Genomic DNA, 10563 nt, shown 5'->3' on the forward strand with positions numbered 1-10563 from the left:
GAGGACTGCTAGCACTCAGCACCTCATTGGGTCCTTGCACCCCAAGGCAGCGCCCAGCCCACCCTCTCCAAACACCACGAACGGCCAGTCTGGACACAACAGGGAAGAGAGAGCAACGGCCCCTGCCCTGTTTGGGGTCCTTCTCTAAAAGTGGGCACAGTCTTACATCTCAGGCCTTTCTGATTTGTCACCAAAAATACCAACAGGACCCCAAGGCAGCCCAGAGAGGTCAAACACAAAATTCAGAATTTCCCACCAACACCAGGGCGGCCCACACCTACTGAGGTCCCAGCCCCCCAGGCACAATGGGAGCAAGGTGTCCCCACCCTCCCACCACGGCAGGCAGTGCCCGGTGGACAGCAAATAATCCATACTCACACCCCCACGTGGGTTTGGAAGACGCAGGCCCGTCCCAAACACTTTACTCACCTTAGCTTAGCTAATCCTGTTACCCCCATTTTACAGAGGAGAAAACTGAGGCACGAGCTAGTTAGGTAACTGATGAAAGGGCACGTCTCTGATCTCCACCTAACTGGCTACCATAGCCACGGCTCCTCAATGAATCCAAGGCTCAAAACAGCCAAGCACATGGCACTTCCTGAGCGGGCTCCCCCCCAACCGCCTGAAAAGCAACACCCACCTCCAACTCAGCCCCAAGCGCCCAGTGATCAGGACCAAACCACAGCCTGGTTCAAAAATGCCACCCCAGCACCACACAATATCCAGGCTCGCGGCTTTCTGAAATGGGATTCAGAGGAGTTCCCTTTGAGACGAATATCATATTATACAAAACTGGCTCCTCTGACATCCGGCACCCTGCACCTGACAACAGGACCATGATAAATTCTTCATTACACTTAATTATTTCAAAGGACTTTCCCGGCGACAGGCCCAGCCGACCCGCAGGGCAACTGTGCGAGGGCAACCATGTCAGAGGCCGTGTGATAAGAGAGGAAACTGAGGCTCAGCGGGGTCAAATGACTTGTCCAAGGCCACACCGGGATTCACTGCAGAATCAGAACTGGACTAGGGTCTCCTGACACCTACCATGAGCCCTCGGCGGAGCTCCGGCCCATCTAAGCCTTCCCCGTCCCCTCATCCCAGACCAGGGATGCTGGGGCTTGGCCCACGGTCCCCCTGATGGATCAGATTTCCCTGAAACTCCCAAAGGAGCCTCTGGGACTAGTGGGCCCGGAAATGGCCCTCACATAGCGAGCTGCACAGCTGAGCTCCCCGGGGGCGAGGGGGGCGGGCAGAGCTGGAGACGCTGGCACAGCCCCCGTGGGTACTCTGCCAGCAATTAGTGCTGGGGAAGGGTGCCAGCCTGGCAGAGCTAATTCCCCCACCCCGTCTTCTCATTTACACACACACACACACACACACACACACGCTTACCCACCCCGAGACCAGCAGCATGAGAGGCAGCGCAGCTTCCTTTCGGTAAATCTCGTCAGCAAGGCACACACAGGGCAGGCAATTTGGTCATTATTGCTTTTAAACATCAGAAAAGCAGAATCCACCCGCCATTAACCCGTCCCGCTCTCCCTCAGGGCTTCACACCGGCTCAGTCACCAGCCTTCATCTCGAACTCCCACGCACCCCCTTTTGCATGCTCCCCAGAAGTTGCTTTCCAAAAGAAACAGAGGTAAGGAGGAAAAAAAAAAAAAAAAAAAAAAAAAAACCCAGAAAACCTGACTACAGTAAGTCAAACCCGAATTGTGTCTCCCTGCCCACCCCTGTCCCTAGAGAAAACAATTCACGGTTCTGACCCTTGGCTAGGACCCTTCCTCAAACACCCCAGGAAGCCTGGACAATGCCAGCCGGAGGAGGGGGAGGCTGCCTTTGGCCCGGAGAAGGGCATCTACCTGAGCAGGTGTGGTTCTTCGGATGGGAACCCGAGTGTTGGCCCCGATCCGCCTGCGGAGGCCCCATGTCACAGTTTGACATGGCTCTGCTCTCCCAGGACTGAGGCTGGCAGGGGTGGGGGTGGCGGCGGGAACCGCTTTGGCCTCTTCCCTGCCCGCCTCCCCGCTCCAGTCCTGGAGAACTGGAAGGAAGCTCATCAGAGCAAGGGACCCTGGAGCGTCCTTGGTTGGGTTTATAAGGTCTGTGAAACCCCTCAAAGTATAAGCGGTATTTATGCTTATGAGGTTTTTTTTATTAAGAGGATTCTCAAAGGGGGCACATGAACTCAAAAGAGGAAGAGGCAGAGATCGCTGCCCCCCCCTTCCCAAGTGGGCTCAGCAGTGCCTGACACTCAAGTGGCAGGGAACGCAGGGCTGGGCTCCAACCGGCCCTCCTCTAAGTGGCCCTGACCGGCTGCCTCCCCCCACGGGACCTGCCCCCTGGCCTTCTCCTCGCCTTGCCTGGAAGCTGGTCACTGGGAGCCCTGAGCCCGGGAGCTGAGCCACGTCCCTGGGCGGGAGCCCACTCGTCCTCCTGCCGGTCGTCCAAGGCTGCCCGCGGACCCGGCAGACGACAGGCACAGCGGAGCCCACCAGCGGGGAGGAGAGAGGAAGCCGGCGGCTGCTCGGTGGCTCATCTTGGAAAACCTCGCAGATCCTCTAAGCCACCTAGTGTCCGGAGCCGAGCTCTGGCTGCTGCTCTGTCCCTCTGCTTCCCAGAGCGGACAGTGCAAGGGAGCTGGACCGAGCAGGACAAGACCCCAGGGCCTCCTCCAGGAACCTGAGGCCAGGGGACAGGGGCTGAGCTGGCCAGGGAGACAGTGCCCAGGAGGGAGCAAAGGCCCTGGGGCCCCTGCCCCCCACCCCAACCCCGAAGAGATGTTCCCATCAGCCCTGCTCCTCGTCCCAGCCAATCACCCTCTCCTGGAGAGCCCCAGCGTCACCTCAGACAGCCATCTCATCTGGGCTCCCCTGGGTCTCTGCCACCCCAGCCTCCAGGCCTCCTGCAGAACCCCCCAAACCCTGGGCCTGCCATTCCCCTAGGGCCGTTAGACCCCCCTCCCACCCCCTCCCCTGCTCTCTCTTTTCTCTGTGTCCTCAAGACTCCTCTCACCTTGAGAAGTGTTAGGATTACCCAGCATTTACACTCAATGCTCTCCTTTATTCCTTAAGACTTATTAAGAATGATAATGAGTTCCGAAGGAGCCACACGTGTCTCTCTCTCTCTCCTCCATCCTTCCCTCTCTCTCTCTCTCTCTCCCCCCACCCCCCTCCTTTGCTCTTTCTCTACGTGTCTTTTCCACCAAAGACACACAGGACAAATTCAGACCAAAAGGAAAAAAAAAAAATTCCCACAATATGGAACAAGGGCACTTCAGGGTTTATATTCAACAAATCTCTCTCTTCTTTCCTCTCTCTAGTTGTTCCCCATTATTCAGATTGGAAAAAAACAAAAACAAAAACACCTCCCCCATTCCTTCCCACCATCCAGGGCACCCCTCGCTCTGCTGGACTTTAGGCAGGGGAACAGGAGAAAGGCCCGGCTTGCCTGCACACCCTCGTTAACGTGCAGCTCTTAAACGGTTGATTAATTTTTGCAGAATTTATGACAGCCTTTAACCCCCCGCCCCCCCGACTGTGGGCTCAGAACCACAGCAACTTAACTTGGTGAACTTAAGGGGGCAGAGATGCGGTCCCCCCCCCCCCCACAGGGGTCTCCCATAGCCAGAACGACAGGCAGCCTGGCGACAGGAGGAAGACGCACGGATGCCAAGGGCCAGCTGGAGACAGACCTGCTCGCGGGGCGGCGTGGTACCCACAGGGGAGCTCACCAGGCAGCCAGAAGCCTTGGCTAACTTTTGGCCATTTGGGACTTTTAAATTCCAGAATAAGGACGTCAGCAGAAAGGGGGCAGAGGGGAAACAAGCGATCCCGGGAACGGAGAAAGATGCCCACGTTCATGCCCACAGAGCCACCCCGCGCATCCCGGCAGAGGGACCGGCCTTATCGGTCTGCCGGGCTGCCCTTCAGAGAAGGGGAAGAACAGATCCTAATGAAATTACGGTTTTTAAAATGTCTATAAATTAAATCTCATTCTCTCTCTCTCTGTGAATCTCCCCCTGAGCTCCCTCCTCTACAAGGCTTGTTTGCCTCTCCTCCGTTCCCTCTGCTCGTGTCTGTTTTTCTGATATAGACATCAAGAGGTTACGGGCTCAATTACAACTCCGCTGGAGTCTCAGCATCAGACTTGCCTGGCCTTCTCTTCTCCTCTTTAGAAACCAGATACCAAATAAATCTCTCTTCTGCTTTATATTTTTATTTTTAATGCCAAAAGCCTAAAGAGCCATTCAGTTGACTCACCGCCTTTTTTAACTTAATTCAGATGGGGGAAATAGCCTTTGTAATCGTGTCCAAGTATAAATATAATGTAAATGCTTTTCTCTTTATCTCCTTCCCCTTTCTTAAGGATACGCACAAAACCTTGGCTATACGGGAGCTTTCAAAAAGAGGGGTGACAGCGTATACATGTGCCTAATTAATGTATGTCTGTTTCAGGGGCTGCTGGAGAACATCAGTTAGTATATGGACACCCAGTGTATTTCTAAAGTTACCGGCTGACATCATAAGGCTGCTTATTAGCAGAAGGTCCCTTCAAAAAGGGTGGAACCTAAATGGTGATTAAAAAAAAACAAAACAAAAAAAACACTGCTTCCACTCTCCCCAATACTGTCACTAGGTACGGAAGGGAAATACATAAACGTGCTGTTTCTATCACTTTATGTCCTCAAAAGCTGCCCCCCGAACCCCCCAAAAAGTTTAAAAATCCAAGTCATAGTCTATTATCATAGCTGTGGATTCCTGAGAAACAGAAAGCAGCTTCGAGTGGGAGGTCTCAGGGTGAAAACAAAAACACCCCCACACACACCCCCACCCCCAGCTATAATTTTGGAAATATGAACCAGAAGGGATTCCAAAAGGTTCTTTTCCAGGAAAAAGCACTTGAGACAAAGGCTGGAGAAAGCTGAAGTTCAAGGTGAATCGTCAAGAAAAACTTTGTCTTTCCAATTAACCAGACTGGGGTGGGGGGGGGAGCATATTACCACCAACTCATTAATTCTTTCCTGTAAACAATTTAATTACATTCTCCTAAAACCAGGAGAAATAGTCATTTTGGAGTGCCTCCCCACCACCACAAAAGCAAATTCCTTCAGGTTACTCCCCCCCATGCCAACACTTCCCCTGCTGTACAACCTTCCAATGGATTTCCAACCCAGGCATGGACTGCGCTGCTCTCGGCTACAAGAATGACAGCCTCATATGTCTGAAAGCTGACACTTTAGCTCTTAAAAGAAATGGGGGAAAATAAGCTGTTGACTTCTTGGTTAAAGTATTTTCTTGTTCTAACTCATGTTCTTATGTCACTGGGCTAAAAAAGAGAGAGAGAGAGAGAGGGGAGAGAGAGAGAGAGAGAGAGATATGACTTTCCTTGAATGATCTGTTTAACCTAAGCCAGAGGAAAAAAAAGAAAGTCATTAATTACTTATGTGAGCTATTGCTTCAGAAAGACAATAAACCTGCCCGGTCGCCATGGATATGACATATTTGCTCTGAAAACAACACAATAATTAGCAAAGGGGAAAGATACAAGGAGAATATGCAAACTCCTGAGTTTAAAGCCACAGTGCTCTTTTCTCCCCGTAAGCCTATTCTGTTTGCAATCCAAATCAAACAAATTTTTAAAATATAGCAAAGAGAGAAATAACAGGAATGGCTCCTCTCTCTTCTGAGCTAAGAAGTAACAACCACTCCACCCTCTTCCAAAATAAAATAATATAAAGGAGAACCAGGATGGCAGATGGGGGGAAAAAAAAAAGTCAAGTATTGCCTCTGTTTTATTTCCTATAGCAGGGGTGGAGTCTGAGGTTTGTTTTTTCTTTCTTTCTTTCTTTTTTTTTTTTTTAAAGTGTGCTCTTATTTAGCATTAAACCTTCTGGCCAGATATAAATTTATTTATAAAAGCCAAATGCCCTGTGTGTGGCTTAGCCCTCCCCAAAGTAAGTGGAAATATGAAGGGGTGGAGGTGGGGGGGCTCTGGTTGAAAAAGCAAAACAGTATACTCAGAAAGCATCCACTCCCCCCACCTCCAAGAAAATGGAACCTGGGCCTTACTTTAATATTAAAAATGCATTAAATGGTTTTACCTACAACTTAGTCCCAGAGGATCATTAGAAAATGCAATCGCTTTGTATCATATCTGTCAGCGTGATAAATATCTGAGTTCAGAGTGGGTTTGCAATTTTTCAGAGTGTCACAAACCAAGATAATTTCTTCTGCCTTACTTTCTTAATTCACTGCACTCCCCCCAAAGTCACACATCTACAGAAAAATACCTGAGAAGAGGAAAAAGGAGAAAATGTTGATATGCTCTCACACACCAGACAGAGGTTACTGATATTCTCCTAAAAAAGTAGAGAAATGAAGACTTTAAAATTTTTGGGTGAGGGTTTTTTCTTTTTCTTTTTTTTAAACTTAAAGCACTCTGTTAAGTTTGAGTAAAAACTCCTTTTCCCCTTCCCAGAGGCTAATTTTCCAAAAACAGATGGTCAGGATCTAAAAGAGAAGCAAATATACCTCAACCCCCACAGGCAGAAAAATCTAACTTTGAACTTCTTTTTAAATTTAAAAGAGGGGGGGCAAGATAAACTATTAATAAGTATGAAAAATTAGCTGAGCTACAAGTTTTGTTTTTCTTGTTCAAAAAATTCTTTAAACACAAGGGGAGCAGATATACAGGAGAGGTTCCCATTTGACTGACTTCCTATTTTTTTAACAATAGTATTTTTTTTTTTTTAGATTGGACTCTTTGATCTTGAAAGAATTTTGCTCTTATATGATGGGGGAAAGGGGGTGGTGGTGAAATGATCTGTTTTAAATGATGATGCAACTTAGGGATCAAAGCCTTGGCTTTCTTCTAGCCATAATAAGCTGTACTTGCCACAAAGCCTGAGTCTCCGGGCTCCTCTCCTTCGTAGGAAGGAAATAAAATGCACCGAGACTCAGAGGAAGACGCAAAGTGTCTGCAAGGTGCAAAGTCTAAAAAACAAATCCAAAAAAAAAAGGCAGGGGAAAAAAGGAGGGAGGCACTGCCCCTTTAAACGTTTTAGTGCATATGGAGTTTGATTTCTGAAAGAGATCAGTTTAACATCTCCATAGAAACCAGCAACAGATTATCATCAACAGAATAAATAACTAGTCTAATAAATTAAACAGGAGGCATAAGATCGCTGGAAACCTGATTACTGAAGTTCAACAATATTCCCCATAAACTCTCGTTAACCGCCTCTAAGGTGGCTAACAAGATGGGGGGGGGGAGTTGTCAATCTCTCCAATTCGCCAGATTCCGGGGAGAGACACGGTGGCCGCCGCCGGGAAATGAAAAGTTCCCACCCTGCCCGGGAGAGGGTCTCAGAGCTCGAGGGAGGTGGAAACCAAAAGGCCGAAGTTTGGGAAGTGGGAAAGTGGCTGGGCGTCAGCGGAGGCAGTGCGAGTCGCCAGAGATGGCGCGGGAAGCGACGCCCGCCCGGGACGCACCGCCTCGCCGCCACCAGGGCGCAAACCCGGAGCTGTGCGCTCGGGCGCCGAACGGCCCAGCGCCCCCTCTGGGCACGTGGAGCGCAGCCCGGGCGCAGCCTCGGGGGACCAACTACCCCCCTCACCACGCCCGGCGCAGCTGCTCCTGCTCAGCCCGGACAGCTCCCTTCAGGACGGCGACGTGTGTGTGTGAGTGTGTGTGTGTGTGTGTGTGTGTGTGCGCGCGCGCGCGCGGGTGTACGTATGTGTGTGTGTGTGCGCGCGCGCGCCTTGGGGTGGGCGGGGGGGGGCACCGATTTATCCAGCGGTCTGTTTTACAGTCCCCTCGCGCGCTCTCGTCGCGCGCCCCTACCAGCTTAGAGGCACCCTAAATTTACCAACTTTGCCAGGAGACTACCCTGGCCTTTCCCCCCCTCACCGCCCCCATCTCTTGGAGTGTACAGGGTGTTGGAGGGACAACCGCACGCTCCAAGTGTCGTGGCCCCAGACTCCACCGGGGCAGCGATGCATTACCCCCTGGGTCGCCTCTTGATCCAGCCGGGTTTGGGGGAGCTTCAGGCTCGTTGGAGGGGTGGTTTTGCTGCTTTGCTGGTGGACAGATCCATACACACCGCACACACGTCCGTCCGCACCCTCCCGAGCGTGACTCGAAGGAGGTCCTCGCCGCACCCAGGGTCCGCTTCCCAAGCTGAAGCTGGGTCAGGAGGAACTTGTGTGGAAGGGTGAAGCGGCCCCCTGCCTCCCTCGACACTCCATTTCTCCCCCAACTCCGGACCCGGGTCGGAGATGACTTGGGAGAATCTGCGCCCACCCGCTAGAGAAAAATCTATTATTATTATCTTAATCTACGCCCCCAAAGTGTCCCTCCTGCCGTGATTGACGGCGCATACACCTGTTCCCCTCGCGGAGGAGCTTCCAACGCTGGGGACAGACATACGCCCAAAAGCTCCGCAGCGTCCCCGAGCCCGCCCGCCGCCCTCGCCCGGCCGGCCCCCGCCCGCCGCCCCAGCGCGCCCCTGCCTGTACCTTGCCTCCCCAGCGGCCGCCCCCTCCCCTCCCAAGCCCGGCTCCCCCAGCCCGCCTGCTCCCGGCCGCGCTGGCTTCGGAAAGAGAGAAAGAACAGAAAGCAAAACTTCCTGGCGGCCGACGGCCATCAGCTGCACATTCTGCAAATGCCACCGAGTAAAAATAAACCGGCCGCCGCTCCGCCCGGCCGGCTCACCCCGGGCGCACGACTCGGCCCCCTGCCCTGGGAGCTCCCTGACTGTCCGTACGGCCCGATCCCCCATTACCGCGCGCCCCCTGGAGCCCCGCTCCCCGACACTCCTTCGCCAGCCACCACGCGCTCCTTTGCCCTGAAGCTCGACCCCAAGTGACCGGGCGGCCGGGCCCTCTCCCCTTGGTGCCCCCCTGTGCTCCCGCAAGCTATCATTCTCTCTGTCCTCCGCCTGGTGCCTATTTCAGTCGTGCGTCCCTGGATTCAGGGTTCCTCTTCCCCAACTGCTGAGCCCCGAGGTTACCCTCAGCCCACCCTGGGGCCACAGACCCCGCCAGACCCTCGCCCACCGTGGCCGAGCCGCTGCGAGTGCACTGCTCCACCCGCCCCCCGGCCCGCCGGCCCGGCGTCCCACGTCCCCGGGCGCAACTTCTCTCCCAGCGCACACAACAACCGCCGCAACTCCCCCGAACTTTTCCCCGGACCCAGGCCGGCTCCGGCCGACAGTCACACGGCCCTGAGCCGGTGCCCCGGAACCGGCTCCCTGTGCCCAGCACTGCCAGCCCTGCACCCGGGGGAGGCTGGGGTGGGGGTGGGGGGTAGTGAGGAGCGCCACTTGCCGCGCCCGGAGCAGCGCACTTGAGACAAACTTCCCAGGCACGGATGAAAAAGGGGGCGCCGCTCCCCCTAGCCAAGCAACCTCTCGCCTCCGTTTTCCCACCAGGAGGCACCCCTTGGCATCCCGCGCCTAAGTGAACACTGCCTACCTCTGCCGGTGGCACCTACACCCTGGTACTGGGGCACAAGGGTCGGCTGGAGGGGTTCCCCACCCACCCCTTCCCTTGAGCAAAGTCTTGCAAAGTCACCCCAGGCGCCCCTCACCCCTGCCTCCTTCTCGGCCCCGGAGAGCGCACAAACCCCTGCAGCAGCGAGGGGGGGGAGAGCGTAGGGGGAAGGAGTGATTACTGGGTATTGGAGAGCACCTGCCCCCCCACCACCACCCGGGAGCCCGCGGCGCGGGGGGCGCCCCCACCCTGTTTGCAAAGTCCTGCACTCGCGCCCGGCACCTCCCCCTCTTCTTCCCTACCCCGCCGCCCCCTCAGTTGGAGTCAGTGACCCCCAGGAGCAGCAGCCCTCCCCTCCCCCGGAGCCGCGCGCTGGGCATTCCCTGGTCGCGGCAGGCGACGCGCCGCCCCGCGCCCGGGTGCCAACCCTCCGTGCCCCCTGCCTCCCGCACGGCCGGAGTTGGGTGGCAGCCGCCGAGCGCAGGCTGGCTGGCTGGCTGGCTGGCTCGCTCGCTCGCTCGCCCGCTCCCGGCTGCAAGAGGCAGCCCGGGAGGTGGGGGGCTGCACCCGGGCAGGGGGCGAGGCGGGGAGGCACCCCGGGAGGCCCGCAGAACAGAGGGGCGTGGGGGAGCCGCGGCGGAGGGAGCGCCGAGTCTCTTACCTGCACTTGGGGCGGCTTTGGGTGACTTTCCAAGTCCGGTGGAAAAATGTGTGTGTGTTTGGGATGGAGCGCCGCGGGCGCGCATGCGCTGCCCAAAGTTGCCTGATCCCGGATTTTTCGCTCCCAGTCTCCGCTCTCGCCCGCTGTGATTATGGAATTCTCCGCGGCCGAGCGGGCGTGTGGGTGGCATGTAAAACCCGGGCCGGATCGCGGGGCCGGGCTCCGCTCCACCCTCACACCCCCAGACCTTCCCCTGCAGGTTTCTTTCCCACCCACCGCCCGGGCTGAGCTTGACTGGCGCGCGCGAGTGAGACGCGACCTGCGGAGCAGCATCTGAGCTTGCGGCACCTTTCTGCGGCCGGTGAAGCTTTCTCTACCCCTGACTGAGTGGACCTGAGGGGGGGG

At 55.2% G+C, this 10563-nt stretch overlaps 1 protein-coding gene across 2 annotated transcripts in view; it reads right to left on the bottom strand.

The window, feature by feature from the left end:
• Positions 1-10189, bottom strand: part of CASZ1 (castor zinc finger 1) — a 149448-nt gene extending 139259 nt beyond the window's left edge. Inside the window, exon 1 of one of the 2 annotated variants that reach the window (XM_084962742.1) lies at positions 10159-10189. The gene's annotated coding sequence lies outside the window, so the exon portion shown is untranslated. Of the gene's footprint in view, positions 1-8009; positions 8191-10158 lie in introns of those variants that run through there. The other variant, XM_084962744.1, reaches the window with a different exon arrangement.
• Positions 10190-10563: the final 374 nt, after the last annotated feature.

This window comes from Sus scrofa, chromosome 6 (genome assembly GCF_054392235.1).
Source record: "Sus scrofa isolate SSC_HxYL_T2T_F1_AM1 chromosome 6, Sscrofa_HxYL_maternal_Yorkshire_Landrace_v2.0, whole genome shotgun sequence".
In the NCBI taxonomy this organism is placed as follows: domain Eukaryota; kingdom Metazoa; phylum Chordata; class Mammalia; order Artiodactyla; family Suidae; genus Sus; species Sus scrofa.